This window comes from Emydura macquarii, unplaced genomic scaffold (assembly GCF_026122565.2).
Source record: "Emydura macquarii macquarii isolate MOO-44397 ecotype Brisbane River unplaced genomic scaffold, CSIRO-AGI_Emac_v2 contig_977, whole genome shotgun sequence".
Taxonomy (NCBI): Eukaryota; Metazoa; Chordata; order Testudines; family Chelidae; genus Emydura; species Emydura macquarii.
Window position 1 is genome coordinate 41,119 of NW_027131114.1, and position 13,582 is coordinate 54,700.

At 50.8% G+C, this 13,582-nt stretch overlaps 1 pseudogene; it reads right to left on the reverse strand.

Moving 5' to 3' along the window:
• LOC137150611 (butyrophilin subfamily 2 member A1-like) overlaps nucleotides 1-9,401 on the reverse strand; it is a 31,348-nt pseudogene extending 21,947 nt beyond the window's left edge.
• Between the last annotated feature and the right edge of the window lie 4,181 nt (nucleotides 9,402-13,582).

Genomic DNA, 13,582 nt, shown 5'->3' on the forward strand with positions numbered 1-13,582 from the left:
GTGTAACAGCCTGCAGCAATAGTGAATTGTTCCACTCTATGGCTTGTAGCAGAGCAGCCTTGGTGACATTGCTATTGTCTGTGCTTTGAGTTCTCTCTCGCCTTTGAAAATAATCCAGGATAAACCGCAATGTATTTGTGATGCTCACAATAATAGTGCAGAGTTGAGCAGGCTCCATGTCTCTGCAGCAATGGCGAGCGCGCAGCATAAACAAATGGCACGAAAATCAGTTTCCTGTTTGTTTGGGGCAAGAGGGGAGGGGGAAGGAGTGTAGCATCATGGGATGATGAAAATCTTCCCAACAGCCCCTGGGGCTAGTTGCACTGTGGGATAGCGATCCACAGTGCACTGCTTTGAATGTTGACCCAAGCGTGGTGAGTGTGGACACATGAGACCGGCACAAGGAGTGTAGTGTGAACATGCTCCAGCGACTTCTAAAAATCGGCAGGTGAAAGTAAGTCGACTTCACTCTGCAGTGTAGACATGTCCCAAGATACATTCCAAAGTCTTTCAAACCTTTCTCTAAGGGTTTGTCCTCTTGGTTACCAGCTCATTTCACTTTGAAGTCCAAGATCTCAGGCCGCTGCTCATTTCAAATCCAGCTTTTATACCAAAAATCTTTGTTCTCTTGGGCTTCTCTGACCTGGTCAAACCCAGTTGATGCAATTCTCCGAGGGGTGGCACTTCTCTGGAGCTGTTACCTGTCCCAGAAGTAATTCCGCCCCATGGATTGTAAATCCTGAAGGACATTGGGTAACCCTCCCCATGGCATCGATTACAAACCCAAACCCACAGAGCTACATATCACATGTACAGATACCACTGAGAAAGGGGACACAAAAATGAACAGAACATTCATAAAGTGAATTCGATAGTCTGCAAAATACCCCATGTGGCTGCAGAATCTGTCACCCAGAGCTCACAGGTGAATGTCAGACACTGTCCCTATTATCTCTGAATAGGGCTTGAAACGTCTCATGGGCACCCTGGGGATAATGATACTGGGGGCCTGGTTCTCTGATACCCCAAGGCCTTTTTGTGCTGCTCCAGCACAGGGGCCTCCTCACCCCAGCAGGGATGGTGTAAAGGCTGGCAAGGGGTAACGCTATGAAAACAGATCATCATCACTATGCAGGCGATGGCTTTAAAGGTAAAGTCAGAGGTCAGATAATGGAGAGAGAGAAGGAGATGGATAGAAAAGTGCAGGAAACAGGGAACGGGTCACTGGAACGGCACAGAATGGGGCGGGGGGCGTGTCTTGGTGCAGAGACTCAGCATTCAGAGAGACAGAGAGAGCTGGTTAAATTAGCAGGTTGGAAACCACAGCAGGAGGGAACCAAAAGGCCTGAGTAGCTGTGGAGCCAGCGCTGGGGGTGGAGAGGGTCACTATAAGGGCTTCACCAAGGGCACAGAATGAAGAAGCCGGCAAATGTCCTCACATCCTCATCGTGAGACGAGGTTTAGCTCTGAGCCCTAATCAGACGTGTCCAGTGCAGCAGCAGTGACTTGTGGGTTGTCACTTGGTAACTGGAGAGTCTGGGATTCAGGACTCGTTCGTGGCTGCAGAGTCTGATTTGGGACGTGCTGGTCTGGCAGTGCGGTGTGTGGGGAAATTGGGAAATGTCCTTTAAATAGTTTGTGAGCCCTGCCGTGGCGCTCGCTGGGTTCTGTGTTTTAGAAGCTGCCAGGACCCAGCCAGAGCCGTAGGATGGTGTCGTGTCCAGGCCTGACAACGTTGTGTGTAGCTAGTAACCATGGTTCCTGGGGACCCAGCTGTGCCCTGTGGTGTCTCCACGTGGCCGGTTGCTGTGTAAAGAGCAAAGCCACAGCAGGCGGGTGGAGCAGAGGCGGGTTATCAGACCAGGCCGTGATGCGAGAGGGACGGTGATGACCAGCAATAGCAACGGGCAGCAAACCCAGCGAGGGGCCGGAGCTCCTACCTGACGCCAGCCTGTGAGCCTGCAGAGCGAGGCAGAGAGCGAGGTAGCCGGGCAGAGCGGAGCTCACTGTGCAGCCGGGGGAGAACGAGGGAACCTTCCCCCTCATCGCAGCTTGGCCTGGGGAAGAGGAGAAATAACAAACCAGACGGCGAGTGAGTGTGACGCAGGGACAGGGACACGGGCAGTGGGGAGGAGGGAACAAGCCTCACTGCTGCCGAACACACACCGGCAGGGAAGGGATTTCCCCCATCGGCCTCGTCTGCCCTGGCTCGGAGCTGGTTCGATGTCGCTGTGGCTAAAACCCCAGAGCTGCCGGCAGCCGTTCCACACCACGCGCACACCACGGCTGGCACCTGTGGGGCTGTCTGCTCTGTTTAGATCAGTGGTTCCCAACCTTTTTGGCTCGAGGGCCACAAATATCATTTTTACAACCATGAAGGGCCACCCGTCGATCAACTCACAAACAATGTGTTGCCGCACACACCATTACGGACTGCAAATCACTACGTAGTTACAGGAAACGTTTTGATGCTACTGTCACGCTGGCTGGATCGAGGGGGGTGGGGGAGCATTTATCATATTGGTTAACATCAGTGTGTCAAAATCATAATAATTCGTGTAAGATATGCCATGTCAGGTACTGTTAGAAAGGTTATGATGTGCTAAGTAAGATGATGATGTGTATATTCCTGTGGTATATCTGTAATGGAAGTTATGGATGTATTTGATATATCTGTATTTCAAACTGTGCTGCCTGAGACACACCCTAGACAGGATGGGGGCAGAACAATAGCCTGCTTAATGGACCATCGAGACATCCACAGATGCAAGGGGCCCAGGAAAGAAACTGGAGACATACCTGATGAGTCACCAGGACTCGCTCATGTGACTCTGGACTCCATTTTAGTTCCTGTAAAATTCCACAAACAGCATGGCCAGGGCCAGAGGGTATATAAAGCAGTGGCTTGGGAATCCATTTTTGTCTTCAATCTTGTTCAGCTTCAGCCACCTACCTACCTCTGGATCAATTCACCTGCAACTGAACTGAAGGACTGAGACCCATCCAAATACTGGATCTGGTACTGTGGCTGACCCTTTGGGGTTAGGATGAATCTTTTTAGTAAAGAGCCTAGAGTTTAAGTAACTGGTCTCTTTACTGGACCTAGTGGCCGATTGGGAGCCGGAGACTGGAATGCAGTAAAGGGGGCTGGCTGTGTGTATTTGTATACAGGCTTCTTGATAACCAGTTTGGGGAATCAGAAGCACTGTGAGTGGCTGGTTGGGAAGCCTGACTTCAGTTTAACCCACCAGTGCTGGGAGAATCTGCTCTTCTTTTACAGCCTGCCCTGACCTTGGCATTTTCAGGTGGCTGCCCTGGGCATGGATGGGTTACAGCTACTGTGCTCATTTTTACATTCACTATTTTACAGCTACAACTTACTCACAGTACGTCACACACTCGCACACAAAGCACTAGTGTAGATGAGTGACTGTCACCACACACTGAAGCACATGGCCTGGCAGCTAAGTCATGGTGGGTGGTAAGGCACTGATTTGTAGAGTCCTGCCTCTCCTCAAGCATGGTGGGTCCTGGCTGCTCCACCAGCCGTGCCACCCCCCCTCCCCAGCCCCCACTGCAGCCAGACAGAAGCTCAGTGCAGAGGCTGCCTCCCTTCTGCTCTCCCATCCCCCTGGCTGCAGCAGAGAAATTGCACATATCCTGTGGCCCCTTGCGCTCCACCTGGGATACCTGAGCAGTGGCTCCCTTCTGCATCCAGGGGGAAGGGAAATCACTGCAACAGCCAGGGGGAGGGGTGCACTGATCTCTTGTCCCTTTGGTCGTAGCAAGGAGCCTGCACCAGTCTCGTAGCCCACGGCAACACGCTCCACCTGAGTCCTTAGATGGCAGCTCCCTTCTGCAGCCAGCGGGAGGGGAGCACTGGGCACTTGAAAAGACTCCACGGGCCACTTTTGGCCCTTGGGCCACAGGCTGGGAACCACTGACTTAGATTGTGATAATCTCTCCAGGGCAAGGACAGTCTCCCACTATTGGGGTGTCCAGTGCCCGGCACAAGGGGGCCCCCATCCTGGTTCAGGCCTTTAGGCGCCACTATCAAACAAATGAATATATGAATGTGAATGGGGCGCATGAAGGAGAACAAGCCGGGGCAGGCAAGGTCTCTGAGTGCAGTACGGACGGCCACTTTTTGGTGTGGGAGAAAAAAATGGCTCCATCTCCCAGCCACGTCTGTCCCAGGTGAGGTTCTCTGGTCACAGGGAAATCACCAGATTAGTGCCTGGTCGTGGGGATTTTACATCAGCGACCCAACCTCACTGCACCAACGCTGTAGGCATGTTAGGGATGAACTCCAGGGTGACCACGTCTCTGTCTGATCTGCAACATTTGATCCCTCCAGCTGGATCTGCAAGGCCATTTAACCCACTCTACCAGAGCCCCAAGGACAATGGATATGTAAATACCTACACTCGGAAGGCCAGAGTCCACTCAGTGATTCTGCCTCACAATAAGAACAGCACATTCTTTACACCCCCGCCCCCATCATGTATCCTCCTATCTGTAAGAATTCTTCCCAGAGTGGGGGTAGTCAGAGATCCTTTGATGTAATTAGGGTGTCTCTATGTTCTGTATCTCTCATTATCACTCCTGTTCTGTCTGGGTGGAACAATGTCTGTATTCGTAAGTGAATAGATAGAAGAAATGTAAATGGATTGTTTAAGTGATAAAAAAAACATATCTAAGTGCCTTCTGTAACAACATGAATTCAAAGCTGTTTAAGGCAGTCTTCCCGGTGCCATAAATAAACCTTTTCAGTATTATCTTGTGCTGCCTGATTCTTGGGGAAAGAATCCTTTTTGCTTCACAACTTAAAATACCACGGTAGGTGGGATAGCAGAGGTGGCAGCGCAGGCTCCCTCCTGCATACATCCCACCTGCACCCCTGGGGATGTATTGGGGCAGTTAGCCCGAGCCATGGCCTGTGCTCTTGCCGGCTACACTGCTCTTTGTGACATGCCAGCGTGAGCAGAGCCAGTGCGTTTGTCTGCCTGTGCTGGGAATCCCATCTCCCAGCTGCAGTGTGGGTGTGCGCTGAGAGACACAGAGCTTTAGGTAACGTGTTATGCTGTGTCTACACTGGAAACGCTCCAGCATCACAGCTGCTTTCACCTCATTGAGGATTTTGTTGTGTTACTCCACTGAAGACCCATCGATCAGAATATCGTCCATGAAAGCTACAATTCCATTGTGCTCATTAACAGTTCTGCAACCTGTCTTTGGGGAATACCAGCTGCACCGGTAATCCCAAAAGACAATCTTCCAAAGCAAAATCTCCCACAGGGTGTGATAGACGTAGTCAGCTGAGCACTTTCTTTGGTGAAAGGAATTTGCCAGAAATGGCTCAAGTCCTCCAGCTTGGAGAACACTGCAGCTCCTTTCACTTTGTATCCTCCCAACACTGGGAGGAAGTCATCCCATTTTTCTCTCACAACTGCTTCATTAAGTCTGTTAAGATCCACAGAGATTTGTATCATCCTATTTTTCTTTATAACTGGGATCTTTGGGGAACATCTGTCAGGATCCTGACAAGGGCAGTCAGGACCCAGGGTCAGAGCAGGGTCAAACCTGAGGCTGGGAGTGGCAGAGGAGTTTGTAGTCAGGTTCCAGGCCAGGGTCGATACCAAGGTTCAAAATCTGACTCAGGTTTCAGGGTCCGGGTCAGGAGGAGAAGCTCAAATTAAGCTGAGGTTGAAGCCAGGAGTCCCAGAGCAGGAAGGATTGTGGCAGATAGGGGAGATCTGCACTGTTGCCTGGACGCTTCCTGGAAAGTCCCTTGGTCTTATATAGGGAGGGGAGCCAGTCAGGAGCCATGAGGCTGCTGTCTGTCAGACCCCTGGAGGCGGTACTTTCCATGGTATGTGTCCACAGTGGGTCATGTACAGTGGAAAGCAAATTGGTTACAGCTGCTGATGGGTGGCAGCATGGAGATGCCAGCTGCATTGCAGGCCTGGGTTCTAGACCTGCAGGGCCTACAATACCATGCAGCCGGCTCAGAGACTTTCTCAAGTCTGACAATCTGTTCATCTCAGATTCCACTTTCTGAAGTAATGGAATAGGAATCCTGTGAGGTGTATCTGCACTGTACAGTTCATCATTGTCTATTAAGGTTATTAGTGCTGGATCTCCTTTCCAAAGTCTGGTATCACCAAATATTCCATCATGTTCTTTCACCTTTCTCACTAATCACGGGTGCCATGCTGCACCTGAGAACGCTGTTTGTCTGTGGTCCCTTGACCCCACACACTCTGAATGCAGAGCTTTTGTCTTTATAAGTTGTTTCTGTGCTAAACAGGCCCATGCAGTTCAGAATACCTCCAGGGCTAGTCAGAGCTGTGTCAGGTGACTTCAGCACTGGGAGGGGGTGATGGTCATTGTAAGTTCCTTTGGAGATGACTGTGATGTCAGCTTCTCAGTCAGTTTTAAAGTCAATAGTCTTGCCATGAATATTCAGTTTCACTCTCCAGACTGGAGCTGTGCAATCACAAGTGATAGACTGCAGAAATAATGGCTCTTGATTGTCTGTAGTGAGTGAACTCCTGACTGCTTTGGTGCAGCAAACAGCTGCAAAATGTCCATATTTAGTGCAATTATTACACTGTGCACCTCTGGTTGGCCATGTATCATCTCTTGGGATATGATTTTTTTCCCATACCTTGTGCACATAGGCTGGAATTTGTCCCTTTTAGGCTGGAAGTTCTCTCTCCTTGCCTCAAGTGTTCTATGATAACTTGTAAACATTCATGTGTCTGTTTATAGCTTCTAGGAACTTTCATGTTTGATTAGTCCAGACTGTTTTGCTGTCTGTATAACTGTGGCTAGTGTTAAGTCTGTCTTCAACTGTAGCTGCTGTGAATGATTTTTATTTGTGAAATCCAATAAGCAGCCTATCTCTGGTATTTTCATGTTTTGCATTTCAAAATCACAGTTTTTAGCCAATGCATGCAGGCCTCTTATAAAGGATTCAGTATTTTCCCCTGGTTCTTGAATTCTCTGGTGGAAACATGTTCTTTCATAAACCACTTTTCCCTGAGGTATAAAGTACAAATGAAACAAAGCCAGAAAGAACCCTTTCATAGTCATCTTTGTGACTGTCTTCAGTAATGTCAAAGGATTTAAAGATATGTTTTGCCTGCTTCCCTATAGCATAAATTAAAGAAGATACTTATATATCTCCAGTTTACTTCTGGAGCCTGTTTGTAATGAGAAATCTTGCAGAATACTGCTTCTAGTATGTCTATTGGGAAGGTTTGTCAAAGATGAAGTTCTCTGGGGCATTGAAGAGTGACATGTTGATGAGATCCTGGAATTGCTGTTGATTTGTTGCTTTCTTCTGTCTGTCTGCAACCTGTGTTGCTGTTTTCCTTCTGTTCCTGTTCTTAATCCCACCCTCAAACGATGTCATGGTCCTATAACAGATATAGACTGGCTACAGAGGTTTCTTCTGAGCGAGATACACATGAATTGTGTTCATAATAAGACACTTTAATACTCTGCCAATATGTCCATGAAGAGATCCACCTGATTCAGACTCGCTACCTCCCTCTTATACCGCAAAAGTTAGAGACATGTCAATCAAGAGAATGTTACATAGCTGACCAACCAAAGCAATCATTGGGCAGAAACAGGAGTTACAGAGACATGTCACTAAAAGAAAATATTTCTTAAACTAGCAGCGTTAAGCTATAAGTCTAGCAATAATTTCCCCATAGATACAGTCCTAATATATATCCAGACGTCCTGTTTTTCACAGATATCTGCCCCAGCATATTCAGAGAGAGAAAATGCAGAGTCAAGTCCACTTCACGTGTTCACTATCTCACCTCCCACCCCCTCCCGGTTTGCCTAGTTATGCTAAGTTCCTGCAGAGGCCTGAACATGGCTAAAAGCAGCAAGCAGAATAATTGGGAGTCCAGCCCAGGGACTGTCAGTGGCTTGCACACCTGGCTTACACACGGTATATTACACACAGTGGAGACCCGCTCAATCGATCCCGGAAGTGCTTTCCGGTCGATGCAATAAATCCACCCCCTGGAATAGTGTAAGGCTGCGTTGACTGGAGGGCGTCTCCCGTCGACGCAGCACCGTGGAAACGCTGCGGTAAGGGAACATAAGCAAGTCGAGGGGAGAAACGCAAGCTACAGTACGTGCTTGTGTATCTCCCGTCGAGGGCTGCCGGCAGTGCAGACCAGGCCTAGGGCTTAGGTCAGCTAAACCACATCCTGAGCGATGTAGCTGGGCTGACCGAACTTTCTGGTTTAGACCAGCCCTTAGAGTCACTCAGGGCTCATGCTGCACCCAGGCGTGCGACCCCTGCCAGGCTGTGCCGTGGTGTAACGTCCTCCCAGGAAACAGACTGTGCCTGTGACTTTCCCTAGACTGGGACAGCCTGCCAGGGCCAGCGTTGCCCCAGAGAGGCCAGCATTGGCCAGGAAGGGAGCCCGACTAGGGCTCCAGGATGCAGATTCACGGCCTCCCCCAACACACACCCCAGAGCTCTGGGGGTTGATGAAGCACCCCCTGCTCTGGAAGAAGCATTGGCCCTGCAGACTCAGGTGGGGCTGGGAAGGATTCACTGGACCAAGGTTTTTCTCTTCTTGTCTTTCACCCCCTCATTCTTGAACTTCAGGTTAGTGATTTACCAACAAAGGTGATGATGGGGGAGAAAGAAACACAAACAAATACAAACCCCTCCCCCGCCTCACATCATCATCACAAGAAGAAAACTACACCCAGTGATTGCTGGCCAAGTAGCATCTAACATCACTGCAGAGAGCAGAGGAGTGAAAGAAAGGGCGGGAGGCCAGCGCTGCGCCAGCGTCCCGGTCTGTGTTCAAATGAACAGAGAAATCTCTGAATTTGCAGGACGTTTCCACAGCCAGGTTTATATCAGACTCAGGAGGTGCCAGTTTCTCCCTGACAATCCCTTCAGTGAGGCCCGTTGGTAGCAGCAGCTCATCTGCAGGACAAGTGCTGCGTGTCCGGACGCCTCAGCCAGAGCCGGGGAGCTGGGGACCCAGAGCCCAGAGCTCCCCTCCCGCTGAATCCTGGAAAGAAGCTTTGTTTGAAGCCGTGTCTGTCTCTTCCCGGGGCCCTCAGTGTCTCTAGCACCCCCGGCCCCTTCGCCACGGAGAGTTGGCGCCATCAGCCCCCATTTCACTTACCGAGGCTGCGGCACCCGTTCCGCCCAGGGAGTCACGAAGCCACAGGGTCAGACCAGACTCCTCACCATTACTTGTTACGTGTGACTCCATTAACCGGGCCCAGCGCCCGGCCCCCCTGCCGCTTCCACCCGCGTCAAAAAGGAGAAGGAAAGTACTGAACTAAACTAAAGTAACGGTTTGCTGTGTCTCTGGCTGACTGTGGCAGAGAGGAAACTCCTCTTAAAGAAACACCCCCAGCCACAGGGCTGCAGGGACGGGCCTGGTCCTCTGGCAGGGACGGTTTGATGTGGGTGCCAGTGCAGGGGGTGTCACTGCCACCCCTGGAGCCTGCTCTGCCTGCTCTCCATGGATCACTATGTGCCCAATAATTCCCCTCTGCGCAGCACCAGCGAACACAGCTTTCTGCAGCTGAGAAAATAAAGCAGCACCAGCAAAAAGCACCACAAAGTTTTCACCCCCCTGCACAGCCAGGGGGAGGGGCAGTGAGGAGTGTTGGGGGGAGGGGACAGGGGCTCCTGGGAGAGGGGCAGTGGCAAGAGATGCTGGGGGGTGGTGGCAAGGGGCTCTGGGGGAGGGGCAGTAGAAGGGGGCACTGAGGAGAGGCAGGAGGGCTAAGGGCTGCTGGGCCGAGGGACGTTTGCAAGGAGGTCTCTGGCTCAGGGCGTTTGTCCAAGTGGCAGTGATGATGCAGCATTTCCTCCCTTCCCTGTTCTGGAAGGAGCTGGGGATGGTGTGAGGGGAACTCACGTGGTTTGTATGAATCCAGCCAGTTGGCTCAGAGCCCAGAAACTGAGGGTTTTGCATCTTTTGTGCTTTACACTCAAGTTACAGCCTGAAGGAATCACAGGGGCGCAGTGGGGCCAGGTGACCCTTTTACTAACTATACACAGCAGCACAGGTGGCCCCGTGACACACACACACACTTGTCAGTTGAACAGTACAAGGCAGGAGGAATAAATTGTTTTGGGGGGCCTGTAATTCAGGATCTCCTTGATCGAAAGACCCCAAATTGGGATCACTAATGCTACCCCTTGCTCCCATGAGGGTATCAAATATCGAAGCAATTTCGAGTAGCCGTCCGGGTTTAGAGCACTTTCAAGGGTTGAGGTTACAGCACATACAATGGCGGGAATGGAAACCCTTTAGCCGTATTTCTGTATTTGCACATTCATATCATAAAAAAATCTACATTTTCTTAAATACCAATTTGGTAAATACCAATTTAGGCCCCTTCCCAAAGTTCTTGTGGGTGCCAGGCACTATCGTGGGTGAAATTTGACAGATTGAGAACATTTTGACCCACCTGACATCTGTAGTTTGATTTCAAACTCTTTGCAAAAAAGTCCATGTAAAAACTTTGTCTTAAAATGGCTTTCCCCCACCCCCAGGGCTTATATCTTTGGAACCCCTGGCTGTAATGACTCCAAGTTTAGGTCACTAACCCTACCCTGCACCCTCATGAGGCACACCAAATTTCAAGGAGATGTGACTAACCATGTCACATTTAGAGGTCTTAGAAAAGTCAACCTGAAATCAGATGTTATGATGCAACTTTAACTAGAGTGGTGCTGGTGCACTGCTATGATGACCTGACAGCAGGCAGCAGGAATGTTGCAGATGCTCAATGTGCCCCAGTATCACAATAATCCTTGTAATTTTCTTTAGTGGAGTTTTTGGTAGTAATTTTCTAATTTTTTTTTGTAACTGTAATATCCCAGATTTCATCACCAAGGTTTGAACCTTGATCTTACATCATTGCAACACAGCCCTTTCCCGCTTGAAATAAAGAACTACCTACAACACCTACCAGCAGCAGTAGGCTGTTATCCTCAACACATTCGCCACTAGAAACAGTAGGTTACAAATGCATGGGTAGCCCCATATTATGGACATCATAGTCAAGCACAAAGATTTGCAAGTTCTTTTTGAAAGGCAGCCTGGCTTGGTGTCTGCTAAGACTTGGATCTGCCCTGTTAAAGCCGGGTTCCTTTGCTCTGCTTGTGTAACTTCTCAGTGGGGTGTAAGGTCTTACTCAATCAGGAGGTGTTGCCAGGCTCTCCCTGGTGGGCCAGGACCACCTGATGGCCACAGAAATGGTGGGAAAAAGGAACCCAGAGACACAGCAATTCTTTCAAAGGACACTTTGGTATTAGATCACCAGCTTTTATATTCAGTTGCTTTCAGCCCCGTATCCCCATAAGTTTCCCATACTCTGTCTGCCCCACGTGTGATCAAAGTCTTTTGCCTTTCTGGGAAGACCAAAATCTCTGGTGGGAGACAAGCCCCAGCCTGTGGGGCCAAACCCAGCACCTTCTTTTCAAGGTGCGGGTTCCCCTGGCACTCCTTGAGCAGCACAGCTCCTGCTGCTGCCTCTGGTTTTCAGAGCCCAGACTCCTCTCACCTCCTGCAGTTTTGTTTAAGAATTCCTAGTAGGCAGAGCTCCCTTCCCTGCTCTGTCAGGGAGTGAATCCGGCTGGCCCACCTGACCTGAGGGAGTCACACTCTTTCTAAAGTGTGTTTCTTGGCAAGGTGAGCTCCTTCCTTCCTTCTCCCCCTGTGACACTTTACGCTGCCACATGAGAATTGTGCGAGGCACAGAATAACTAGCACCCGTCAGTAGTAGAGAGGAGTGCAGAATTTAAGGTCTCCTGTTTCCCAGCCCAGTGCACCTTCCACTTGGCCAAAGTGTAATGAGGAGGAAGCCGCCCGTCCATTCTGTCTGGTCCCAGCTGGACTGGGGGGAGGTGGGATACACGGAAACGCTGAGGAGCTTGTCCAGGGCAGGTGGAAAGTCTGGTGATTTTTAGCAGCAAGCCTCTAACAAGCCCCACAGAGCGTAACAAATCCTGGTACTCAGGGCGTGTCTACACTGCAAACACTGCAGCGGCAGAGCTGTGCCACTGGAGCACTACAGTGAAGACGCTACCTACAGCCATGGGAAGGGTTCTCCCATCAGTGCAGTAAATCCACCTCCCCGAGAGGCAGTGGCTCTGTCAATGGGGGAATTCTCCATCCACCTAGCGCTGTCTGCACCGGGGTTAGGTTGGTTTAACTGTGTCTCTTGGAGCTGAGCAATGTAGTTATATCGGCCCAATTTCCTAGTGTAACCCCCAAGGAGATTCCCTAGATCCCTGGGGCTCTGTGTGGTGGTAGCTCAGGGAGGGGGAGTCAAGGCAGACCCAGAGTCTGCCCGGCAACCAATCGGGGTGGGGATGCCCCTGCCAGGGAGCTCAGGAGAGAGGAGAGACCAGTTTGGGGCAGTCTGGAGCCGGGGGAAAGGGGCAGGACTGGCTGGGTGGGAGCTGCTGAGCCCAGACCTGCATTCAGGGCTGCCCCTGAGAACTGGTCTCTGGGCACCGGAAAGCAAGACCCCTCAGCTTGAGCCCTTCCCGCTCCAAGGTGTCTCCCAGTTTGTAGAGCGTTGCTGGGAAAACTTCCCCCAGCAGGCGGAGTGAGCCCCCGGCTCCCTAGGAGGGAGAGTCACCGCATGGCAAGCTCTGCTCTGGTTGCAAGGCTGGGGCTGCGGCCTGCGGTGAGTGTGCCGGGCGCTGGGGTGGGAGGCTGAAGTTTGGATCCTTGGTGTAGTTTTGTAACCTTCACCTTGAGCCCTGCACCCCTGGGTGTTGAGGGGAAATCCTGGGACCAGAAGCAGCCTGAGGCCCGCATGGAGAGGATCCCTGCCAGCAGAGACCAGCCCTCTGCAGGGACTGAGGAGTCCAGAGTCATCTCTGCACCTGAGGATCATTCCCGGAGCGTGTGAGTGCACCGTCTGTCAGTCAGTCAGGGAAACTGTTTGGGGAACCCCTACTCCCTGCACGGCGTCTGCAAGCCTGGGAATAAGGATTTGGGGGATTTTAATAATCTGCTGCCTATTAACCCTGCAGAGGGACTGACCACCTTACCCCAGTGGTGAGCTGTGGGGCTGTGCTGGACCCAGTCAGCCACACGGCTAAACCACTGCCCAGAAGATATTGTGGTCGCAGGTCATCCAGGGCCCCAACAAAGCACACGCACCAATGGGACACTAATTTTACAACGGCTACATCAGGTCATGTGACTGGGGAAATGCACAGTATGATCAGCATGGGCACTGGTGATCCTAAGAATCGTGTTTGACCCTGTTAGATTTATCTGCTGGTTAATACAAGGGCTGTGTGGAATAGATGGTGTGTGTCTGCGTTATTTCTTGGGAGTCTCCAACTATCTGGCAAGTTCGTAGGAGTTACCCTGGGCTTAGAATTTTCTTCCCAAGCTGCCCTGGTGACCCTGCCAGGAAGGAGCCAGAGAAGTGAAGGCACCAACAATTAAAGTTAAAGGGGGAAAAATAAAGCAGATACACACTGCTGAGTGGGTGGTGGGAATCCATAAGAACCCAGGCCTGTCCATCAAAACTGTAAGGTCCT